We start from the raw sequence: 24,816 nt of genomic DNA on the forward strand, positions 1-24,816 counted from the left end.
ACCCACCTTACCTTACCTACATATACCTAGGTCCCTCCCCCAACATTCCTCTCTCTGTGCCAAAAAGGAAAAAAGAGCATCTGTCCCCAAAAAATATCGCCCCATACATAGCTCTCCATTTCACACCAGTGTCTTCATGACACCCTTGATTTGGTCCAGTTGGCTATACAACATGTTTGTTGTGTGGTCACCTCTCTGTCTGGAGGTGACCATCCAAATTCAGCTAATAGTCATCATATATTATCAGGTTTTGCTGTCACAGAAATAGATAGCTATGGTTCTTTCCTACACCCCTCCTACACATTCCTGCCCTCCTTTCACTTTGTCTTACTCCCTGCTTGCTCACCATTTCACCGCTTTCTTGTCTTCTCCATTTCTTTTGTTTAAAGAGTTATTGTGAAATGGAGAAAAGGCATGCTGTAATGTGTGAGTGTATGGACTTGAGGCAGCATTTATCTTTTAAACTGTCTTGCAAAAAGAGAGAGAGAGAAAACAAAAGACATTGTTATGATGTAAGGTAGACAGTCCCAGTTCTCAGAGGCACTAGACAAATCTGAGCGGATCTAGTTTCCATTTGTTGGCCAAATATATCTTCCTGCTTTAAGCATGTGATTTTGTAAACTAATAATACAAACTGCTTTGAACTGAAGGTTGTATTGTAAGGCTGTTCATGTTACAAAATTGAAACATCTATTTTTAGTTTTGTGCTTGCATACCACACTACTGTACTATTGTCCATGTTGGTTTGATGGTGTCCTGTCTGCGAATTGTCAAAAAAAAAGTTATCAGTGTAATATAGACTGATTTCATCCCTTTCAGGACAATGTGAAAGAAACGTTTCTGTTAAGATCAGCTGCTCTGTACCAACAGGTTGCTGAAGTGGGCTTCCCAAGCATAATATGAAGAATTTGCTGTTAGATAGTGAATATCAGAGCAGGAAGTACTGCTGTTCCTTTGCATATATTTGCTATATCTCTCCACAGGAATTATTAGTTTATATATAGGGGAATGGGATCTAACATGTCTATTGTATATGTAGATAGGCTTTAAAGACTTATGAGATACCCTTACTTCTTTTCTTATGTAACCTTGTGTCAAGAGCAATATATTTTACTAGACGTGTGAATGTTATAACTGTTCTTTTAATGTTGAGTTGTATATTCCAGCATGTGTGAAGTTTGACTCTTCTTTTTTGTGATAAGGGAATTTTGTATGTCAGAAGGAAGCTGTCTTCATAAACACATTACTTTCTATCAAAAGCTGTATTACCTTATTGTGGAGTGAAACTCTATTCTTAACCCCAACAAGACCAAATTACTCCTATTCACCCCAAACAAATACACCCTATTCTTTCACAATCACTTCCAAAAATGGCACCACAATTTCCCCCTCCCTCCATACAAAACTCCTTGGCACTGAAATAGATAAAGATCTTCACTTCGATGTCCATATCTCTCAAACCATTAAGAAAATACATAAAAAATTTGGAACCCTGTATAAACACAAACACTTCCTAACAGACCAAGCACAGGTCACCCTAGCCCAAACCCACCTTCTGTCTACCCTAATGTATGCATCTCCAATCTTAACCCACATTAGGAAAACAGACATGAACAAACTAGAGTCATGTTACAATAAAATTGCTAAATTCGCCAATAACTCTGCTTTTTGCAGCCATCATTGCCTTGTTCTAAAAGAACTACAGTGGTTAGAACTTCCTCATTTAATTAGTTACCACCAACTAGTCCTCACCTATAACATTCTAAAGAATCCCCACAAGACTCCAGCCCTGAACCAACTACTTAACCAATACTCAGCAAACCGTCCACTCCGCTCATCCAACAAAACCCTTTTGCGTATAACTCAAGCCAACAACACTGCAGGTAAAGCTCTTTTTGCTCATACCATAGCAAAGTTGTGGAATAACCTCCCCCAGAATATTTCCTCAGCACCTTCTATCTCACTCTTCAAAAAATCACTCAAATCACACCTCTTGCATTCCTGGCTCTGTCCTTGCATCACATAAATGCTTTCCTGCTCTCCTCAAATACTTCCTACCTTCCTCTATATTCTGCTTACGGTCTCTATATTACAGTACTAACAACTCCTCAAAACTGCCATACAGGGCCTTCCTCTGGTCACACTTAAACTTGCTTAGCACAAAATATTGTCTTTTATACTGTCATATGTGATGTCTCTGATGATTGTATTGTTACAATTGAGTCCTTTTTGTTTAGTTGGACCAAACCACTTTAATTGTGTTCTTGCATGAAATATCTTGTATTGTAAAAATTCCCACTGTACATATAGTTTAATAGTGGAGCTTTTCTCCCCGGGACTCCGCTGTAAATGGACCTCGCTCCAGTTGGACTTTCCCGGTCAACAAATGTAAAATAAATAAATAAATGTTCTGAGCAGCTTGATTTAAAAGAGAGAAAAATTTTGTTTTAATTGAAACTCTAATCCCACCCCCAAGGATTGCTGAACCAGGACTTCAGGCTACTGTTTGGGGTTAGGAAAACTCTAACTTACAGAGAAAATTAGAGTCAAACATCTGTATGTTTCTCTTTACTTTTGGATTATGTTCTTAATGAAGTCTAATCAAACCTGGAAGCAGTAACACATTTTTACAGCCTACTTTCACAGAGCGAATGAGCTCAAACTTTGATGACCTGTTCATGAGTCACCTGTAGCTACATATTTTTTTTTTTACTTTTTGTAACCCAGCCCCTCAATGACCATCAAGTCCCCTTAAGCATTCAATAGACTCATTCATTCTTCATAGGGGAAAGAGAACACCAGCCCTTTTTATCCCCTGGGAAGAGAGATTCAGGCCCTAAGAGTGGTTTTGTCATTCACCGGGAGAGTGTTTTTTTTTCATTTTCTCCTAGTCCCCAGCTCCAAGGGGCTTTTATGATACATTGTAGCTGCTACTAGGAAGGACATGCATGCTACCACATATGCCAGGTCTCCTGGTCAAGTAGTACATTTACAGTGTGTGCAAAGACTCGCTGTAGGTAGTGTCACCAGTGCAGTGAGTCAAGCCACTACCCTCTTCTTGATAACTGGCTTCAGCACTCACTTCCATTCTCCCCTTGCCTGATCTCTCCAACATCGAAGCTAATGAAGCTGTTAGAGGCTTAGTGGTAGCTAGGCTACAGTATTCTTCAGAATTTGATAGGAATCAGATTATTTAAATGCAGGTAGAGTTATTCTGTTGCCAACCATCTGATTAAAATATGTTCTTTTATTCTTCCCTGTGCAGCCACAAACCTGTTAGTATGTTTAACAGATCTTGTCTATTCTTTTGCCTGATTTTCGTTTAAGTAAAGTATTTCATATTTATTGAGATATAAAAGATTGAGACTAATGTTTTATTTATTAAGTAACTTCACAGTACTAATGTGACTGTTGGAATTTGCCTTTTTTGAAGAAATATCATTTGGCTATAAAGTAAACATAATTTAATATATTAGCTTGCTCAATGTAAGAATGTTCAGTAGATGAAACTGTGACAGCGTCTCTTTACCCCGGGCCAGTAATCAAGGAGCCTCAATCCTCACCACTGACACTGGTGTGGTCACTAAAAACAGGAATGGATTTACACAGTATTTTAAGATGCAGCTCTCTATATCAAGCACAGCTTCCCCCAAGAGCACACAGTGAACATGTTCCTGACCTGGGACTGGATTCTCTGCCTCTCTGAACACCAAACAAGATTCACTTTGGAGCACTGTGTCCCAATTCCAAGTAGCTGACACATCCACACCTGGGTATTTGATTTTCACACACACACAGAGTCCTGGGAAAGACTGGTACAGATTTACTAGCTGTACCTCTTCTGCCCAAACTACAAGGTAACCATGCTGACACCAGTCAATCACTTTCAGGGTCTTACAAGGGTATCCAATTATACTTGAGTAAAACCAATGCTAATATAAATGGTAGAGTGTAACCAAAGCAGTAAGGCTTTTCAAAGAGGTCAAGGCATTACTAAAATAAGCACAAGTACTCTCAAGATGTTAAAAGTATTGTCCACAAAAACAGCAACAATGAAAGGCATACAAATATTTAATAATAAATAATAAAATAGAAAACACGAGATTACTAAATATCTAAGTAATATAAACACTAGAGCATCAGTCATAGGAGAAACACAACATAACACAGTTGGACAGATTCATACAGATGCAGGAAAAACAATATTTAACTAATCTCACTGTATTTCTTGACTGTCTAAAGAATAACTGTTCCCTAGCTAACTTAATTAATACAGCAAGGCAAGATTAGATGCTGAGATGTTTACTTCCACAAGCCAAGGTGATGAGCTTCTAACTAACTGAACTAACTGAACCAACAAACTGTGATAACTGTTATAGATCTTTATATCAGGTTCCAAAGAAAACAAAACATTGATTTTATAAACAAAGGTATGACATCTACGTCCAAGGAAGTCATTGTTCCACTGTATTTGGCATTCATCAGACCTATCACTGAGTACAAGTATGTACCTAACCAGGCATCTCTAACAATTGGAACAACCACAGAAGTTCCTCACTAAAAGAATACAAGGCTTAAGTAAACATTTTGCCGTGCACTAGCTGTCACCCTTTCCATCAAAAGCCAACTTATCAGAATTTCTCGCCTGATATCTGATGCTAACAACTGTTTAACACAGTTTGACACCCTCATATCTATGTTTTTGGAAAGAGGGTATCCTGAAACTCTTCTTGTTAATCTTCAGAAAGATTTGTGGGAAGACAGAGACAATAGATATGTACCTATTATTAGGTATGGCCTTGATAATATTAAGTTGAAAGACAAGACAAATGAAAGTAAGGATACTTGTGGCCACACCAATATGGTTTTACATTACTCATTGGACTCTAAAGACATCCAAAAAGTGGTGCAGAGAAATTGAGCCATCTTACTCTGTGATGAGGGACTCAAACAAAATCTTCTTGATTTCCCTTCATTCACCTTTAAGAACAAGCCTAACATAAAACGACTGTTGGAGAAACCAATTGTTTCCAGACAAAGTGACTCTTGGACTGTGACAAAATATGGATGTTGCCATCAGTGCACTTATATTGAAACCAGTATGAAGGTGGCATAATAGAAAAAAATAGGGGTATAAACATCTGTGGTAAGTTCAATTGCCAATCAGAGAGGTTAGTCTACTTGGTGAAATGTATGTTATACCCTGCCTTCTATATTGGTAAGACTAAACTCAACAAAAGGATATACCAACACTATTATAGTATATCCAAAAGGGACATGAAGAATGCTTTGACTAGGCATGCTTGTACATGCTCCAGTTTTAAGAAGTTCACTTTGATGGGGCTTGAACAGGTGGAAGCAGGTGCATTTGTTGGTGATTGGAAAAACAGACTTCTACATCGTGAGATGTATTGGCAGCTGGCTTTAGACGTAGCAAATTCGCCTCAACTGAATGACTATATTTCCATTGCTAGTAAACTTAAAAGAAAAGCCAACATAGTTTGAGCAAAATTTTAAAATTGTTATGGCTTTCTGTAGTATTTTGACATTCTAAATTTGTTTTAGCCATTTATACTTGGTTTTACGTGGAAGTGTTTTTTGGTGTATGTAGACTTTTAAGAACTTTTCTGAGATTTGTTCAGCCTGCCTATTGATTTACAACTCCTGGGGGTGTGGTTTTACTTCTCTGAGCTTTTAAATTCAGTGCTTAGAGGAGTTTTCATGGTTCTGAAGAAGTCTATGTTTAGATGAAAGTGCTTAACCGTGAATTGCAGTGGTTTTACCAATAAAGGATTGTTTCTTTCTACAACAACTGCAAACTGGAGTGGTTTCTACCATCGTTAAATTTATTTGCTGTGGTCTTTGGCTTCCTGGTCAGTTGTTTGTTCTTTGCTTGGATTTCTGTTCCAGTTCCAGGGATTTCTTAGCTTTTTGTGGAAGGTAAATGTGAAGGGAGTTTAAGCTACTCCTGACCATCTTTGGGGAAAAATACTCCCTAAAATTTGTAAGGAAAAAAGAAGGGTCTCATATGGGTGTACATATCTGCCTGAAGACCTTGCACTGAAGCTGACCATATGTTAAACAGTATACTCAATGCTAACAAAAGGCTGCATAAGTGGACTAGTAGTAAGAAAGTTCTGACTTTTGTCACATTTGTCTATCCTTATCTGGCAAGTCTGCTTGTGCTAAAGGTGATTGTATGACATGCAAGGAAGACTGCCTGGATGTACGGTATCCTTGTCATAGGATCATAGGAGGTTACTAGGCTACTGGCCCTGAGGCCCTTATAATCCTGGCCAAGAGTTTAGCCCATGTTTAGACAAATCAGCACCCAATGCCCCTGTCCAGCAAGGACATGGGTGGAATCCCAGGGGTATATTTTCTGTTTCCCATCCAGTTACCCAGGTTATACTTAAAAAGGGGTAAAGAGGTACTCTGCTTGATGTGAGAGGGTCTGTTCCATCATTATCATTATCAGGATGCTTCTCATTTGTAGAACTGCAGCAGTGATCTAATGAAGAACATTTTAGTTATTTCTCATAATCTTCCAATAATGAAATGTATGCCTCTTTTACTGACATATTTTGTAATTATTTGTGCTGCCTGTGTTAGTTCATCGTTACCTACGAGTAATATAGCCTTTCAGTTCTGCTGTATAATCTTTTTCAAATGAATCTGACAAACAGGTTAAAGGAAAAGCTTTGCTAAATGCAGCTGAACTCTTTCTCTCTCTTATTGTGCCATTTGTTTTTAAACTATTCTGTTATCTGTAACCATGTTCCTCTGCTTCTTGCTAATAGTCTGCACCAGTTTAGAGGACTAGACATAAATTTACACAAGGATTGGCATGAACAGCTGTGCTCAGTTTGGGAGGTAAGTGCAATTAAGTGCTTAAAAAGGAGGCACAAACTTTTATGTGTGTCTTTTTAAATGTGTATATGGCTAGTCATTTTATGATTCACATGACTGCTTGCCTAGTATTGTTCCTATGTTCCTAATACTGTCTTGGTCAAGAAAAGTCCTATGTGACATTTTTCTTGTGGTTGAAAACTCTGTTCTTAGAGATTAACCTGGACAGCCTTACAAACTGCCTCTTAACCACTTTTTTTTCTTTATATGAAATGGGGGATTACTACCAAAATTCAAGTGTGAATTAAGGGAAATATTTCTGAAAATATTCGACTAAAACCTCTCACATGCACTATCTTGGGTTATTTCTCATCAAGGTGATTAATATAGTTCCTTTCCCCATGGGATGTACTGTACATTTTCAAAAGCTAGTGCTGGTGTTTCATTTTTTTAATTCTACAAAACCTGGCTCGTACAGCATTATATTGACTCCCACTTTGTCTTCTGTAGATACTCATTTCTCTCATTTGCTGTGTTGATAGAACTATTGCTTGGAAGAGATCATAAATTTTCCTGTGTTACTTTGGCGTTAAACCATATAGTCTAAATAACTAAGCAGTTTAACAACAAAGGTTCTAAAGGTGCATATTTCCTTTACTATATTGGTCTAGTAACCTAGAATATTTATAAAAAATGAGAAGTTTAAGAGGGAAACTTTTACTATGAAAAAATGTTGATAAGGAAATAGTATCAGGAGCTGCCTTATGTGTACTTGTATTGTAGAAATCCTGTCTATCTAAATGAGTCTTGTGCATCCTGTTAGCCTTTTTTGGAGCTGTGGCTTGTGAATTTGGACAGTGACTGCATCCTTTTCAAAACACTACCCCAGGTGTCATAAAGTGACAATAATTTCCCCTTTAGAGTTTTACCATTTTTCTGAATGTCTCATCTGGAAATGAGGGACTCTTTAGAAACAAAGTGACACATTCTCTCATAAAATGTTAATTCCTCATCAAATAAAAAATATCTTTGGATAAGAACTTAGACCTTGAGGACAATGCTGCTCAGTGTTATCTCCTTGCGTTTTCTTTTTGCACCTTATTAAAATACTCCCTTTTAAATCATTTGCTGTTAAAAGAAAGCTGCTCTGTAATAGGAGCTAAAGAGTTGAAACAACAGTGCAAACATGAGCTAAGATAGATTAAATAACAATGGGACTATCTTGATTAAATACTGCTAAAATGCTAGGTTTAGCCACTACTGTAATGACTAGGTCTGATACGGTCATGATGACAGTAGCACAGGCACCAAAGAAGGTGCTACTAAGTTTTTATCTTCTGGAAGTACCAAAGTCAAGAGAAGAATTTTTGTACTTTTATTATTATTATTATTATTATTTTTGGGGGAGGGGGCTCATTGAACATCAGGCTCCTTTCTCTGTGTTGTCTCATACTGACTGCCCATTCATTATTTTTTTGCAGTCATGAAGAGCAGAGTCATCACGCATCTTAGGTGAAGGGGTTTGTGCATTTGAGGTTCTATTCCTTCTGCACATGCTCATAACCACCATAACATTGTGTCATTTGCTTCCACTGGTGATGTAACCAAATGAAGATGGTCCCATCTTCCTAAAGTCAGCACTTCCATTAGATATTTAATCTCCACTGGGGACTTTGCACTGAGAAGGAGCACCTAGAAATGTACCCTACTCCTTCCCAAAAAACAAGTAAGCAGGCAAAACTGTGTCACTATTCAATTTCTCCAACATCAGCTCCAGCAAGTACCCAAACTTCATTAGAACTCAAGTTGCCTTGTTAGAATTAGAACAAGATGTGGCTGATTTTTGTGCACTTTTAATAAATGTCATGTTGCCATTTTTAGAAGTTTGACTGTTAGTTTACTTCTCTAAAATTAAATGGAATTATTTGATTGATTCTTTTGAGGAATAACGTTTTGTAACCTAAACTGTATTATCCCGTTTCTCCTGTAATTTGAAACAGAGTCCAAAGGGTTAGTTCAGATAAAATCACTTTAGCTAGCAGATATAGGAGACTCTCTCCCTCTGATGCTGTCAATGTGGGAGGAATAAAAATGGCTTGTTGAAGTTTCAAGTAGTTTATTCAGTTAAGCAGGTAGATGTATGAATGCTCTTGTTCTAATAAAGCTGATGATATTCAAAGAAAAACATGGTGAAATGGTCAATAAGCATGAACCATTATACTGATGAAATTATTACAGTCCTGATATAAAAAATGAAGTACGGAGACTGTCAAAATGAAAGAAAGCTTCTAGAAATGCGGGCTGTATAAGTTTGCCTTGTGTACCATGACTCCATCAAATGCTAGACTGAGACCAGAATATGCTTTCATAGACATAGCAGAACAGTTGATGAAAACTCTGATCAGGAAGGAATGACATTTTAAGGAGGCTACATCCAAATGTGATTTCACTGGTGGAGTGACTCTTCCAGAAATATATTGCTGTGCCTTAAGGGATAGGTTAGTACTAAGTAGGGGTCAACATGTGAAGTCTGCAAAGCTGTTTGTAGTATCCTAGTGATAAGTGTTTGCAAATTCTTGTGTTGCCACAGTTGTTAACTAAACTGTTAACAGTGTTGGGCTATGTTCACTTAGACTACCTGACACACTTTCACACGAAGCAATGCTTGTGGAGTAGAGGTTAACAATCTAGTTAATTGATTTCTGGTTTGCTGATTTATAGACTCTAAAACTGTGATTAACTAACAGTTTCAAACAGGTTTATGGAGAAGGAAAATGATGATCAGAGTCGTTGGGCCAATCAGTGCTGACATCACTGTTTCCCACTAACTACTTTTTCATAAACTACATCCCTTAGGTTTTGCACAACCCTCACTTAACGTGTTCTGCTCATATATCTCCAGTAGATTCCAGGCAGTAAAGTGGCAAAAGGAATTATCTTTCTTTTTCTCTGTTCTTATAGGAGTCCCTCAAGAGTCCATCCTTGGCCCCTTTCTATTTAATATATTCATTAATGACCTCCAGTCTGCAAGTAAACAGGCCATCCTAATCCAGTATGCAGCTGACTCCACGCATATCTGCTTTGCCAAGAATCTAGATAAGCTGCAACACCTCACTTGGGAATCAATAAACTTCATTCAATCTTGGATGCAAAACTTTCAACTACTCTTAAACAGCACCAAAACAAAACTGGTAAACTTGTAGGAGTTGTCAAGAGATGAATATATGAAATTTGACTTTCACATAACACAAGCAGTGGAGGAAACTCACCAAAATGGAGGTGTGAAGGGGAGGAAAGAGATAACTGGGAACATGTTTTCTGAGAATGCGGTGAGTTGGCGGACTTTCAGGATTTTCTGTGGGATGCACTGTTGGAGATGCTGGGTTGGCAGATTGGTTTGATGAGGGAGATGATTTTTCTGAGCTATGATACACAATCAGAATTGCCTAGGCATAGTAAGGCCTTGCTGAGTCTAATAATGGTGGCTGCCAAAAAAGCAATTACTAAAAAACTATACTGAAAGTAGTGAATATATTTTTGTTTGTTTGTGTCTTTTGACTTTTCCTGGTTAGGGGTCGCCACAGTGGAACTCCGGTCCGCTAATGATTGGTAGCTGACTTTTATGTGCTGAGTTACCAGCCCTGATGCACAATCTTCAACGAAGGTACACCCATTCACGCATGTCTCCACGTAGATGAAGCTCTAGCTGCTAGTGAATATAGTAACAGAGATAAAACAACTGGAAATGGGATGTTTAGAAAAGAGTAGGAGCAAACTACATAGGAAAAAATGGGAATTGTGGCAACAATACATATAAAGGAGGAATGAGGCCTAAAAGGCAGCAGGATATATGAGCTATGTAATGTGTGAGTGAGAAAAGTTGGGTAGATTATAACTGATGTATAATGTTTGCAACTGGGAGTGTGTCATTATGGTTTGTGATGTAAAATGCTTGCGACTAGGATTGTGACAGTGTGGTTTGCTTTCATTTATATAAATGCATGATTGCCTATGTAATAAGTGATGCTTTAATGAAGATGTTTCTTGTTTAAATATAAAAAAAGCAGGAAATGAATAATTTATGTAATATTGATTAGGTTATATGATATGTAGCAATATATGTGAAGTATAATGTTTGTTATGGTAATATAGTGTGATTACCTTTACTTGAATGTAAATTTGCCTATGTCACAAGTGATAACAAATTTCATAGGGTAAAGTCATACATCATTGCTTTGTGGTCAGCAGTTTACATTGTTTACAGACCTAAATGAAACAGGTGCCAAGAAGCATTGCATATTATATAAAGAGAAATGTCACTGTTTGTCTGTTGGATATTTAAAAACAAGTTACATCTTGTAAATAATTTTCAATTTACCTGCAATGCATAACTGAAAAAAAGAAGCATAAAAACAAGTCTCTTTATTAGGTCAAATAAAAAAATGTTTAGTTTCCTTGACTTCCAAGTTGGCTGCACATAAGAGTAACAGCTTAATTTCAGCTCTCCCAGTGTGAAAGCAGAAACTCAGAAACGAGAGCCAGTAATCTCATATTTTGGGGCAAATTTCAATAACTAGCTAGTACGTACAGTACACTGTCTGGATGTCAGCAAAAAAGAAATTCAGAGGACCTGAAATAAAATCAATCACAAAAGGTGAGGAAAAAACACTGGCTGGGAAAAAAAACTGCTACTGCTGTTCAGCAAAAAGCAGTACAAGCTTCAGCTTTGGTGCAAGACATGACTTCCAGCAACCTAGATGTAAAAATAAGTTAAATGTACTCAGAGCTGATTAAAATAAATGTAAAGCATATCAACTCAAATAAAAAAAGGCTGGAAAAATGGAAGAAGCTTTAAACAAATATTCAGATGAGGTGATAAAACTGCAAAAGTCAGATGTGAAAATGAAGAAAAGGCTGTCTGTATATGAAACTGCTCAAGAAGAGATGTTTAAAAAAACAGGATCAGAGGACAGAGCACGTAGGGAAAACCTAAGATAGTCTGCTATACCAGAGAAGATGGAAAGAACAGACTATATTAATTTTTTGAAAGCACAAATAAGAAACTGGACTGGTATTCCACAACAGGAGTTGTTAATTGAAAAGGCACATTGTGTATGCTGTAAACCTGGCCATGAGAAAGCAACCTAGACCTTTAGTAGTAAAGATGCAATTCTACCAGCAGAAGGAGTTGATTCTGAAAAATGTGGTAGAAGGACAAAGTACTAAAAGTGGGAGCCAGCAGAGTGTTTGTGGAAAATGATTACTCACTGTACTCCAGGCAGAACAGGAGTAAATTTATTCTGCTAACCAGGGAATAATGAGAAGTAGGCATGGGATTCAAACTGCTATACCTACATATCTTCAGAATATTTTTTCCTGGAGGCACAAAATAATTTTTGATGCAGAATATGCTAAGGAGGAAATATAAAAGTTTATCTAACAAAAAGTGAGCTGTGAAACAGAAGGAGATTCTGCTTCTTGTTCTTTTGGTAATAAAGACCACAGAGAGACTGTGCCACTGAAACATTTTCCAGTGTTTCAACAGAAAATGTTTGAGAGACAGAAAAAAAATAGTTGACTAGAATAACTGAAAGTATGTTGGAAATGAAGCAGAGACTGGATTTGGGAGATGGAGATAAACGGAAATAAAACCAGCAACTCAGAAAGTGACAAATAAATGTGTGATTTCAAAGCATTAATTATATTTCTGAAACATGACAAGCACAAGAAAACCTGGAAATATTGGACTTTTTGACTTTGTTAAACTTGTAGGGACTGTAAAGCGTATGCCCTACTTCATGTCATTAATTAATAAATTACTTAACAAAAAGCTGTTACACATAAAAGGAGGGAATAATAATGTTTTAACATAATGAAGCTTTCTATAATATCTTTAAATGTAAATGGTCTCAGATATATACAAAAAAGAAAGAGTAGTGAACTATATTAAAAATGTAGAGTGCAAATAGTTATACTACAGAAGACACATTTGAAAATAACATGTGAATTTGATAAAGAAAGGTTTTCAGGGTGGTTATTCAGCAGAATATCTGGGACAAGGGAAGAGGAGCTCCAATAGTAATGGAAGGGGATAAAAAGACAATAATGGCAGATTTGTATTACTAACAGGCTACTGGCAAGGGAGGAGGATTACACTAGCATGTATTTATATTTCACCTAAAACTGCTATAATGGAGCTTAAGAAAATTCTAGGAGAAATAATCAGCTTTCAGCAGGGAATATTACTTATAGATGGGGAATGAATTAGATTTGCAGCATTGAAGATGTGTCGAGGGGGGCAGAAGGGAAAATATAACAAAAGGGGTAGATTTCTGAATTTTATGAAAATATGTGGAGTGGAAGATGTGAATTCAGTAGTAGGAGTTCGGAGTGAAATTACATATTATTCCCCAAAATACAAAAACTGGGTTAGACTTCACAGGAACATATGTATTTACTTGAAAGTTTTGCTATGCATCCAATAACTATTTCAGATTATATGTCAATAATATTTAAAATAAAAACACACGGTAAGGAAATAAAAATGAGTTACTGCTACTTTCCAACCTCTCCAATGAAAAGAGAGGAATTTAAGGAATGGGTAGTGGAAATTATTTGGGAGTTACTAGAGAAGATAGAAATTTCTTCTGAAAATATAGCTAGGGAGTGTAATAAAATTAAAGTGGAATTTAAAAATAGGGAGGAAATGAAAGATATGGTTAAGAAGTAACATAAATTATTTAACGGGACGGACAAGTGTTAAAGTATTGCACAATAGAGGGAATCTCACAGAACAAAGAAGAGGAGCAATTGCAGAATTCTAAACAGAAAATAAGGGATTACCTCGATAATATGCATGATGTTAGATTGCTGTTAAGCATTTTTTTTTTATAATAACTCCAGGGCAAAAAAACTTTTTTAGCACAAAGCTCAGGCAACAGAAAGTAAAAAGGGTTGTCACCAAGCTTAGGGAACCTATAACAAGGACAACAGCAAGAGATCCTGTAGAGATACTAGAAATATTTTGGAAATGTTATGAAAATCTGTATAAAGCAGAGAAATATAATAATCAAGAAAAGGTACACATGGAAATGTTTATGGAAGAATTAAATATCCCAATGTTTACTAACAGGATAAGAGGAGATGAGGTCAAATGGTTATACCCAATCAACAGGAAAGTCCCCAGGAGTAGACAGTATTCCTGCTGAAGTTTGGAAGATAGGAGGGAAAAACTGATAAAGATCTGGAAGTTTTTTTAACAGTATTTTAAAAGGAGGAGAAGCACCAACATCCTGGAAGAAAGCGGTGGTGGCTGTAATACCTAAAGAGGGTAGAGGCCCATTGGATCTAGCTTCATGTAGGCCCATTTCAATCGTAAATCATGATTATACAGTGCGTATGTCTATAATGGCTAAAAGAATGGCAAAGATGATGCCAAAACTGATAGATATGGATCAATGTAATCTTGTAGAAGGGGGGCAAACATTTGACAACATTAACAGAACACTAATGATCCAGAGGGAAGCAGAATGTAAGAAAATACCACTGATGTTGGTGGGGCTTGGTGCAGAGAAAGCATTTGACAGAGTAAGCTGGGAGTTTATGAGCAGGGCAATGGGAGCATTTACATTCCCTGATAAAATGTATCTATATCATAACATTGCAAACTGAAAATATTGAACGCCCACAAGAGCAAAAATGCCAAAAACTGGAATTCGGTATTGTGGAGGGCTGCACCCCCACACCCCCCATTAAATATATATTCCAACTCCGAGATTGCACTACAGTGAGGAAAGGGCAAATATCCCAATCTTCACTGTACTGCGATCTCAAAAACCGACCCTCGACATTTCGGCATGCTCGCTGTTGTGCCGTTCGACGTTTTCAATTTGCAATAATATGATATAGATCCGATAAATTATAAGGTTGATAAGGAGGATGTATGAGGGATCGGAAGCAAAAATTAAATTTGGTGGATTCTGATAATGTCTGTTTGAGCAGAAAAAACAGGCAAGGGTGTCCTTTTCCCTTTTGCTATTTGCATTATATTTAGAACCACTGGTAAAGAAAATAAGGGACTCAAAAAATCAAGGATATAATGGGTATAGTAGTCAAGAAAAGCTGGCTGTATTTGAGGATGATATTATTTTATACCTTATGAAACCAGAAAAGGACATTTTAGTGCTGTGGAAAATTTTTGAGGCAGTTTCAGATCTTTTCAGGATACAAAATTAATTAAGCTAAAACAAAGGTAATAGATGTAAATTATGTACCCACACACAAATTGGTTCAGCAATATCCATATTTATGGGGACATGATAAAATTATGTACTTAGAAGTATGGATTAAAAAGGATTCTGGTGTAGCAGCTAAGAATATGTGGGAAAAGACTAAATAAAAGATAATAGAAAAACTGAGAAATTGGAAGCTCTGTTGTATACATATGGACAACATGATACAAGTTGTTAGAATGTTTTTAGTCATTTAGTTTTATACACAGGTCATGCATATTTTTATCAACCAGAGGAGAAGTCGTGTATAGCAATTAATAAAGAGCCAAAGGATTTTATCTGGAAGGGGAAGATGGCAAGAGTCAGGCTGATTCTTCCAATAGAACAAGGTGATTTGGGATTACCCAATTCAAAGGGGCATTTCAAAGCTACACAGTTAAGGCTTCTATAGATAGTACAAGCAGAAACCTATAATTCATAGTGGAAAGGGATGATGACGAAACAGGGGGGAAGCTCAAGAAACAAGGAGAAACTGGGATTTTGGATGCAGATCATTTAAGAGAATAATACAAAACAATATATTCATAAAGTAGCAGAAAGTATTCCAAGAACTAAGCCAACACAGGAATGGAGAAAGTAAATTCTGCCAACAGGGATAACCGCAATTAGGGATACAGACAATAGGCAAAAAGAGGCTGGAATTTATCAGAGAAAACTGACAAAAGAACCAAGGTATTGGGAGCAAACAATTAGATAGGAAAAGGTAATAGAAGTTGTAGAGGCCAAGAATTTATTTGGAATGCAGGCTAGAGATTGACTACTCTATCAAGGTTTGATATCAAAGTATAGGGAAAGAGAAGGAAATAGGAGGATCCTAAACAAAATACCAGCACTGGTAGAGTTTTTAGTAGAATCCAGAACAGAAGCTGCTGTTAAAAAAAGAATTAGTAGAGCATATAAAATATTGCGTGATAATTATAAGAATCAGTCAGAGGAGGTTAGAAAGGATTGGGAAAAGAGATTGGATAAGCAATTCACAAAGAAACAATGGGGGATATATGTATGTCTTCCAAATATGCAACAAAAGCTAAAAGATTTAGGATCTTTGCTTGGAAACATTTACATAGGTTTTGTTATACCCCAAGTAGACTCCAAATAATTTTTTTCAGGTAGACAGCAAATGGAGGTGTGATGGGGAAGAAAGGGGTAATTGGGACTATATTTTCTGGGAGTGTTATGACTTTAAAGATTCCCTGCAGAGTACTCTGTCAGAGATACTGGGTAAGCAGATTGGTGTAACTAAGGAAATTATGTTTTGAACTATGATACAGAATCAGAATTGCCAAGACATGGTAAAGCCTTGCTGAGTCTAATTATGGTGGCTGCCAAAAAAACAATTACTAGAAAATGGAAATCAAAGTTTAGACCAACTGTACTAGAAGTAATGAATATAGTAACAGTGATGGCTCTCATGATTTCTCTTTGGGGCACGTTTTTGCCTGGCCGAGGTATAATGAATGGAGTGATAATGTTATTGAGTTAGAAGATGCTATGGTCCCTTTAAGAGAAAGGGAATATCATACTGCAGCAATTTTGGAAGTTTCAAACAGCAGTGGGCGTGTTGCAAAGAGTACGTCATCTTGTCCCAGACAAGAAGTAGGCGGAGTAAGTAAGAAGCACTCGAATAGCTCCATTGAGGTTAATTTCACTGTCGCAACCAACTCAGTGTCTTTTCCAGTTAACAATTCATTAAAGCATGATATTTCTCTTCCTTTTCCCATCCACATGACTGGGATATGCCGACGATCGGGCAGTCGAGGCAGGATGAAGAGGAAAGCTACACTGGAACAAAGCCACATCAGGACATTGAAGAAAATGTGGCAACCAACACAAAATCTTTAGTCTGGAACATTTCAAGAATTTGAACTACCCATGAGTTACAACTGCTTTCCAAAGGTATGACGTTTATACCAGCCGAAAAGACTAATTTAGCGGATTGTATCACAGAATTAAAAATGTTTACACATAATTTGATGTTAAAACTGCAGTATGGCAATACAGTACATGATTCAAGTAAAGTTAGTACCTTTCGTAGAAAGAGCACTTATGTACTGCTTAATAGCTCTATAGTTGTTACATTTGAGAAAGTTTGTGAGGAGGAAATAAAAAACTTTTTAATAAATGTGCTTATGGTAGCTGTTTTAGAAATTTAAATAAGGATGAGAGTCTAGCTTTCAAAACATTACAAAATGACACCACCATTTCTATAAGACCTGCTGATAAAGCTGGAGCTGTAGTTGTTATGGAACATCAATATTACAGTACTATGGTAGAAATGTTAAATGATCTGATGTATATAATATAGTAACCAGAAAATCTGTTGATAATATGATCGGGAAGGTTTATGATACTCTCTATGATTGTCTTTTGTGCCGTACCATTAACAGTGAACTTTTTAGATTGTTTGTAGTAGATGAGCCTATGATACCCATAATCCAGGGGCTCCCTAAAATTCATAAAAAACTGTTTTCTCTCCCTATGAGACCTGTAGTTGCAGGAAAAGGATGGTGTACCAAGCCAATTTCGGTATTTGTAGAAAAACACTTGAGACCAGTCCTAGATAGGAATAAATTTATTCTTAGAGATACAAAACACTTCTTGAGTGTCCTTTTCCAGTTCAGTAAGGAATATGGGGACCTCAGGGGATCTTGCCTTGTTACCTTTGATGTGCAATCTCTTTTCACAGTGATACCAAACAACATAGGTGTAAATATGCTATGGGACTACCTTATTGAGGATGAACAGTATGATGCTAAGTTTGTGGACCTCCTATGCCTCCTAGTGGAACTAGTCCTAGAGAATAATGTATTTATCTTTGAACATCTTATATATCGGCAGAAGGATGCGTAGCTATGGGCACTTCTTGTGCCAATAGCTACACCAACTTTGTTATGGCCACATGGGAAAAAGAACACCTTTTGATTAATAGGTTCCAGGGGCAACTGTTATTTTACCTTAGATTCATAGATGATTTGTTTGTGTTGTGGAATGGGGATGGGACAACCCTTGTGGAATTTCATGACTATATGAAAAATGCAACTACTTTTCTGAAATCCACCATTAGTAGTTCTTGTCATGAAATATATTTCTTGGATGTTAAAATATTGAAAGACTTAGGGGGTAAACTAGATACTAGGGCATATAGGAAAAGTTGTTATAGGAACACTTATTTACAAAGGCAAAGTATGCACCCCACCCATATATTCAAGAATATTATAAAAGGACAAGGCCTATGAATCTCTAGACTTAATGCTAGTGAGGAGAATTTCTTAGAAGAACTGGAGGTTTTGAAAAATAATTTTAAAGAAAGGAGATATAAAGAGAAGGAGATAGAAAGTATATTGTCTGATATACCATCCTTAAGACATGATAAAGAGAATCCCTATTTTTCTGATTTTACGCCATCAGGTAATAACAAAAGTGTTAGTAGGAGTACTATGAGAGTGCCCTTAACTTACTCTAGCAATGTTAAGATGATACAAGATGTTATACACAAGAATTGGCACATCCTCTGTACAGACCCACAGATTTTGTCAGTGGCTAGATCTGTCCCTAGTTTCTCTTTTAAAAATAAAAAGTCACTTAATAGATTATTATGTTATCCTAGAACTGGAGATGTTGCTAATGAAGATGCGCTTATTTTAGGAACCTCCCCTTGCAATCAATGTAGTTTTTGTTTGTTCCTAGATAGTACTAGTAGATTCAAACATCCTGATACCAGTAAGGACTTGGTATTTAAAGTTCATGCTAACTGCAACTCTACTCATATTGTTTATCTTGCTTATTGCAAGATCTGTCTGTCTTTCTATATTGGTAAGACAGGCAGAAGATTAAAGCACCGTATCAGACAGCATATTTACCATATTAGCAAGGGCACAGAAACCAGTGCTCTTGCTAAGCATGTACTTGCTGCTGGGTGTATTGAGAATGGGAGCGTTGATAACTGTTACACCTTCCCTTCTGCATATCTATCTGTTCTGTTACTTATGCGAATGTTGTAACCAGATGGACTAAGTTCATTGCTAGATAGTTTTAGTTTAGGCCTGGTTTCTTTGAGGCATAATTATGTTATTGCATTGGGTCTCGCCTGAATTCTGTTGTTTTGTTACAAAGATATTGACAGTTTATGTGGGTTGTCATAAATTTAGTTGTTGCTTGGTCATGGGTCTACAGAAGGATCTTTATAGCTGGAAAGTTTCTTAAGGGGCAGGACCGGTATGTATATCTCTACAGTGTTGTAACAGATTTTGAAATGAGGGTGGTGCTCATACTTTGAGGTGATGCGTTTTAGTTTAGGTAGACTGGGGTTATATTTATTACTACATTTATTATAATAATTATCAATTTTATCCTAATAAAGTTGTTGGGTTATTTGAAATGTATGTGTTTTGTGGTGGGGGTCTTTTAAGAACTATTGAAAAGTTAGCTGAACTAGGAAGGTTATTAAGTGAACTGGAATGGTGGCATGTAGGTAGTACAGTATGAGGATGGTGTGGGTTAATTACATAACTGTAATCTCTTATGCTATATGAAGTGCCACTGTGAAGAAGAAAGCAGAGTATGATTTGGCGTGTTGTTTTAATTATGCCACAATGTACAATAAGTGATGACAGATGCTGCATAACATTGAATGGCTACTGGACTTCCAAGTGTTTAATTTCAGCTACCACACTGTAAAAAAAAAAAAAGAAACTAAGAAATAATAGCCAATGATATTGTCAACTTGAGGAAAAATGCAGTTAATGGCTAGTAAATACACAGCTTGGATGTCAGCAAAAAAGAGATTTAGACAACCTGAAAGAAAATCAACCAGAAAAGGTGAGGAGAAAACACAAGTTGGGAAGAATCCTGCAGCTATTCAGCAAAAAGCAGCTCAAGCTTCAACTTTGGTACAAGAGATGCCTTCTATTTAGTTAGAGAAAAAAATAAATCAAATGTACTCAGAGGTGTTTAAAATAAATGAAACAGTAAACAACTCAAATAAGAAAAGGATGATAAAAATGAAAGAAGCTTTAACTAGCTATTTAGATGAACTGATAAAACTCCAAAAAATCAGAGTGTGGCATGAAGAAAAGGCTGGCTGAATAAGAGACTTCTCAAGAAGAACTGCTTCAAAAAATGGTAGAAGAAAATGTGTACAGGGAAACCTTGAGATTTTTTGCTGTACCAGAGGAACTGGAAGCAAAAGACAATATTAATTTTATGAAAATACAAATAAGAAACTGGACTGGTATTCCACAGCAGGATTTGTTAATTGAAAGGACACATCGAGTGTATGCTCCAAACCTGGCCAAGAGAAAGCAGCCAAGACCTGTATTAGTAAAGATACAATCAGATCAGCAGAAAAAGTTGATCTTGACAAAAATGTAGCAGAAGTGAAAAGTATTGAATATTGGAGATAATGTGGTGTTTGTAGAAAATGCTTATTCAATGTACACCAGGCAGAAGAGAAGCAAATTTATCCCAGCAATCCGGAAATGCTGAGAAGTGGGTGTGAGATTCAAGCTGCTATATTCATCTATCTTCAGAATATTTTTCCTGGAGGATCAAAGACATTGTTATGCAGAACAGGATAAGGATGAGATAAAAAGTTTATCCAACAAAAAAATGAGCCAGCAAACAGAAGGGGACTCTGCTTCTCATTCTTCTAGCAATAAAGCTCATGGAGAGTGCCGCCAATGAAACATTTTCCAATGTTCCAAATGAAAATGCTTGGTAGACAGAAAAAGGCATAGGAGCTGAGTAGAAGAAGTATATGTACATTGGACTTGAAACAGAATCTAGTGTTAGGAGGTGGAGATGAACAGGTAGAAGACCAGCAACACTAAAATTAGTGAATAAATGGGAGACTATAAAATAGAAGTTACATTTGTGAAATATGGCTTTTTAAGAAAAAGTGGTTGAGAAAGACTGGCCATTTGTTTACTTTGTTAAACGTGTGGGTGGAATGTAAAGCTTGTATGTACCCCACTTTATGTCATTAATGTTTGGAAGGACACTAAAAGGGAAAAAGATAAGTAAAGCAGTTTTCTTCTAATTATTACTTGTAAGAAATATTTCATGATATAAAGTTCCTGCTTTAGATAGTAAAGCAGTATTGTGTAGTGTATAGTCGGGTATTTTAAATGTGGGAGGAGTCTCTTCAGCATCTGTTGTATGTGTAAAATATTAAAATAAATAAATACTTTTTTATTTGTAATACATATAGGCTTTATAATATAACAAAAGAAAAAAGTCTGGACAAAAGCAAGTTTAATGTTAATATGCTGTGATCTTGGGCTGTAAAAGTCCACTGATTATGTGTAGAATTAAGATATTTTCTGTAGTTTTTATGAGGGTGAATGCCTAGATTGATGCTCTTGGCTTAATTTATAAAGTGTTTTTTTTGTAAACAATTAGGCTTGTAAAATAAGAGAAAATGATGAAAGCAATAAAAAATGCCAAGTGTCTTACATCTACAAAGATATTAGCTTGTGTTTTTTTTTTCATTAGCAAATACTCACTGGGAGTCAAGAAGTCTGCAGCTGAAGGTAGCTGTATATTCTGTTCTGAGTGGAAATTGCAAAGGTTCCTTGACGTGCTGTCTACAGGTGCAAGCAATTAATCTTGAGAGTTCTGAGCATTCCTTACTGAGAGAAATAAAAAAATTAAAGGTGCAATGGCAAGCAGTTCATTGAAATATAAAGCTTGAAATTATGGGAAGTATATAAGAGATAGCAGCCTCTCTAGCAGCCTTAATACTTTAATGCATTTTAATAGAACAGTGTGCAGTTTAGTTTTATTAAAAGATACACAGGGCTCATTTTCTTAGGGCTAAAAGTTAATGTTTTCTAAAAGAATACAAGCTATTTTTCACATCTGAGAGGGGCTAGAGATAAAATGAGCAGACAGCAATCAGTATAAGTGGGAACATAGGCTGTAGCATGTGCCTTAGCAAGGCTAACCTTACTTTTAGGTTAGGTAATGCCAGTGGTGCAGCTGTTGATGTGAGGCAATTGTTGGTATCTGAAGGATTAAACTTCATTTTTTGAAGATGCATATATTTTTTATGTTTTATCTAAGTTAATAGGAAATGGGGTGCTCTGAAAATATATTTAGGTTTTTGTTTGAGAATTTTCATTAAAAAAGTCTTGAAAATGTGACATAGATTCAAATAGAGATGAGAAGAAACAACTGTATAAAAGATCAGTCTGCCAAACATTAGTGTGTGCATGTAACACAAAATGTTGGAAATACACATTAAAAAAATGGACATGTATAATAGGTTGGAACAACAGCTTGTATCATAATAGCGATGCTATCCATATTATCTTGGAATGTAAACAGCCTTATAGATATACACAAAAAGAAAAGAGTATTGAAATATATTAAGAAATACAGATTTCAAATAGCAATGCTACAGTAGACATATTTGAAAATAAATGAGCATATTAATTTGACAAAGAAAGGATTTCATGATGGGTTTTCAGCAGAATATCAGGGGTGAAGGAAGGGGGGTGTACTTATACTAATTGCTAAAGGAGTTCCAGTAGTGACAGATGAGGGGAAAAAACATTAATGGTAGATTTGTGGTAGTTAGGGGCTGCTAGCATGGGAGGAGGTTTATGCATGCACATATTTATATCCCACCAAAAAACTGCTATTACACAGTTTAATAAACTTTTGGGAGAAATAATCAGATTTTAGCAGAGAATATTACTTATAGATGGGAAATTAAACTCGATTTGCAATAGTGAGGTTGCATTTAGGGGACCTAGAAGGGAAAATATAACAAAAGTGGTTAGATTTATGACGACATTTATAAAAGTATTTAGTATGATCCTGTAGAGGTATTAGAGATAGTTTGGGAATTTTATGAAACTTTGTATAAAGCAAGGAAATGTGGAAATAAATAAAGAGCACAAATGGAAATATTTATGGAAAACTTAATTATGTCAAGGTTAGAGGTAGATAAGATTCAATAACTAACAGCTAAGATAGGAGGAGGTGAGATAAAAACTGTGATGTATACTCAAATCTTCAGGAAAGTCTCCAGAAAAAGTTGGTATTTCTGTGAAAGTTTGGAAGTTAAGAGGAAAGAAAGTGACAAAAGATCTGAGAAGATTTTAACACTATTTTAAATGTTAAAGAATCGCCAATATCATGAAAGAAAGATGTGGTGGCTACATTACCTAAAGGTGGTAAAGATGCATCAGAACCAGTTTTATACAGACCTGTTTAAATTTTAAACCATGATTATAAAGTGTTTATATCTATTGTTTGTTTGTGTCTTTCAGCTTTTCCCGGTTAGGGGTCGCCACAGCGGAACTCCGGTCTGCTAATGATTGGTAGTACATTTTTACATACTGACTTGCCGGGCCTAACGCACAACCTTCAACGAAGGAATGCCCATTCACGCATGTCACTACACAGAAGATGCTCTAACTGAGAATCGAACGGGCAGTGTCTGTGAGGCAACAACGCTACCGCAGCACCACCACCGCATTTTACTAAAAGAATGATAAAGGTGTTGCCAAAAATGATGCATATGGATCAATGTGGTTTTGTGAAGGGGAAGCAACATTTGACAATATGTACAGAACTATAATGACCAGAGGGAAGCAGAATGTAAATGAGTGAGTCTGGATATAGAGGAAGTATTCAGCAGAATAAGCTGGGAGTTTATGAGTAGGACAATGGAGATATTTGCATTTCCTGATACAACAGTAAGGTTACTTATGTGGATATATAAAGTATCAAGGGCAAGAATTAAAGAGGGAGGGTTCCTCTCTGGTAAGTTGTGTTTGAAAAGAGGAAGCAAGCACAGATGTCCTCTTTTCCTTTTTTTATTTGCTTTATATTTAGAGCCATTGGCACATTGGCAAAGGAACCAAGGTACTGGAAGCAAATAACTAGAGAGGGAAGGATAATAGAGGTGGAATGAAGCCAAAATGAAATTTGGACTGCAGACTAGAGACTGCTTTCCCTATCAATGACTGATAGAGTATAGTCAAAGAGAAAATGATAGGGGAATCTTAGGTGAAAGACCTGCTCTGGTACAGTTTTTAGCTGAATCTATTACAGAAGCTGCTGGTAAAAAAAGGAATAATTAGTAGGGCATATGATATATTGCATGATAACTATAATAATTAATTAGATGAGGTTAGAAAACATTGGTAAGAGAGACTGGCAAAGCAATTTACAAGAGAACAATGGAAGGACATATGTTTGGCTGCTAAGCATGCAGCAAAGTCCTAAAGGTTTAGGGTGTTTGCTTAGAAATGTTTGCATAGGCATTTTTACACTCCAAGCAGACTTCAGGTAGATAGCAAACATTGAAGGTATGAATGGGCAGAAAGAGGTAATTGGGCAAGTTTTGATAGTGTAATAAGTTGGCAGATTTTAAAAATCCCCTGCTGAGTACTCTGTCAGAAATATTGGGTGAGCAAATGGCTATAACTAAGGAAATGATTCTTTTGAGGTGGGACACAGGATCTGAATTGCCTAGATGTAATAAGGCTTATATAGCTGCCAAAAAACAATTACTAGAAAATGAAAATCAAAGGCTACACCAACTATATTTGAAGTATTGAATGTTACAAAAGAGATTAAAGAACTAGAAGAGGGATTTTTAGAAAAAGGTTGGAGCAAATTGCATAGAAATCAATGGAAATTGAGGGAACAATATATGCAGAGT

The sequence above is a fragment of the Protopterus annectens genome, chromosome 9.part0, assembly GCF_019279795.1.
Source record: "Protopterus annectens isolate FY-2018-M chromosome 9.part0, PAN1.0, whole genome shotgun sequence".
In the NCBI taxonomy this organism is placed as follows: Eukaryota; Metazoa; Chordata; order Ceratodontiformes; family Protopteridae; genus Protopterus; species Protopterus annectens.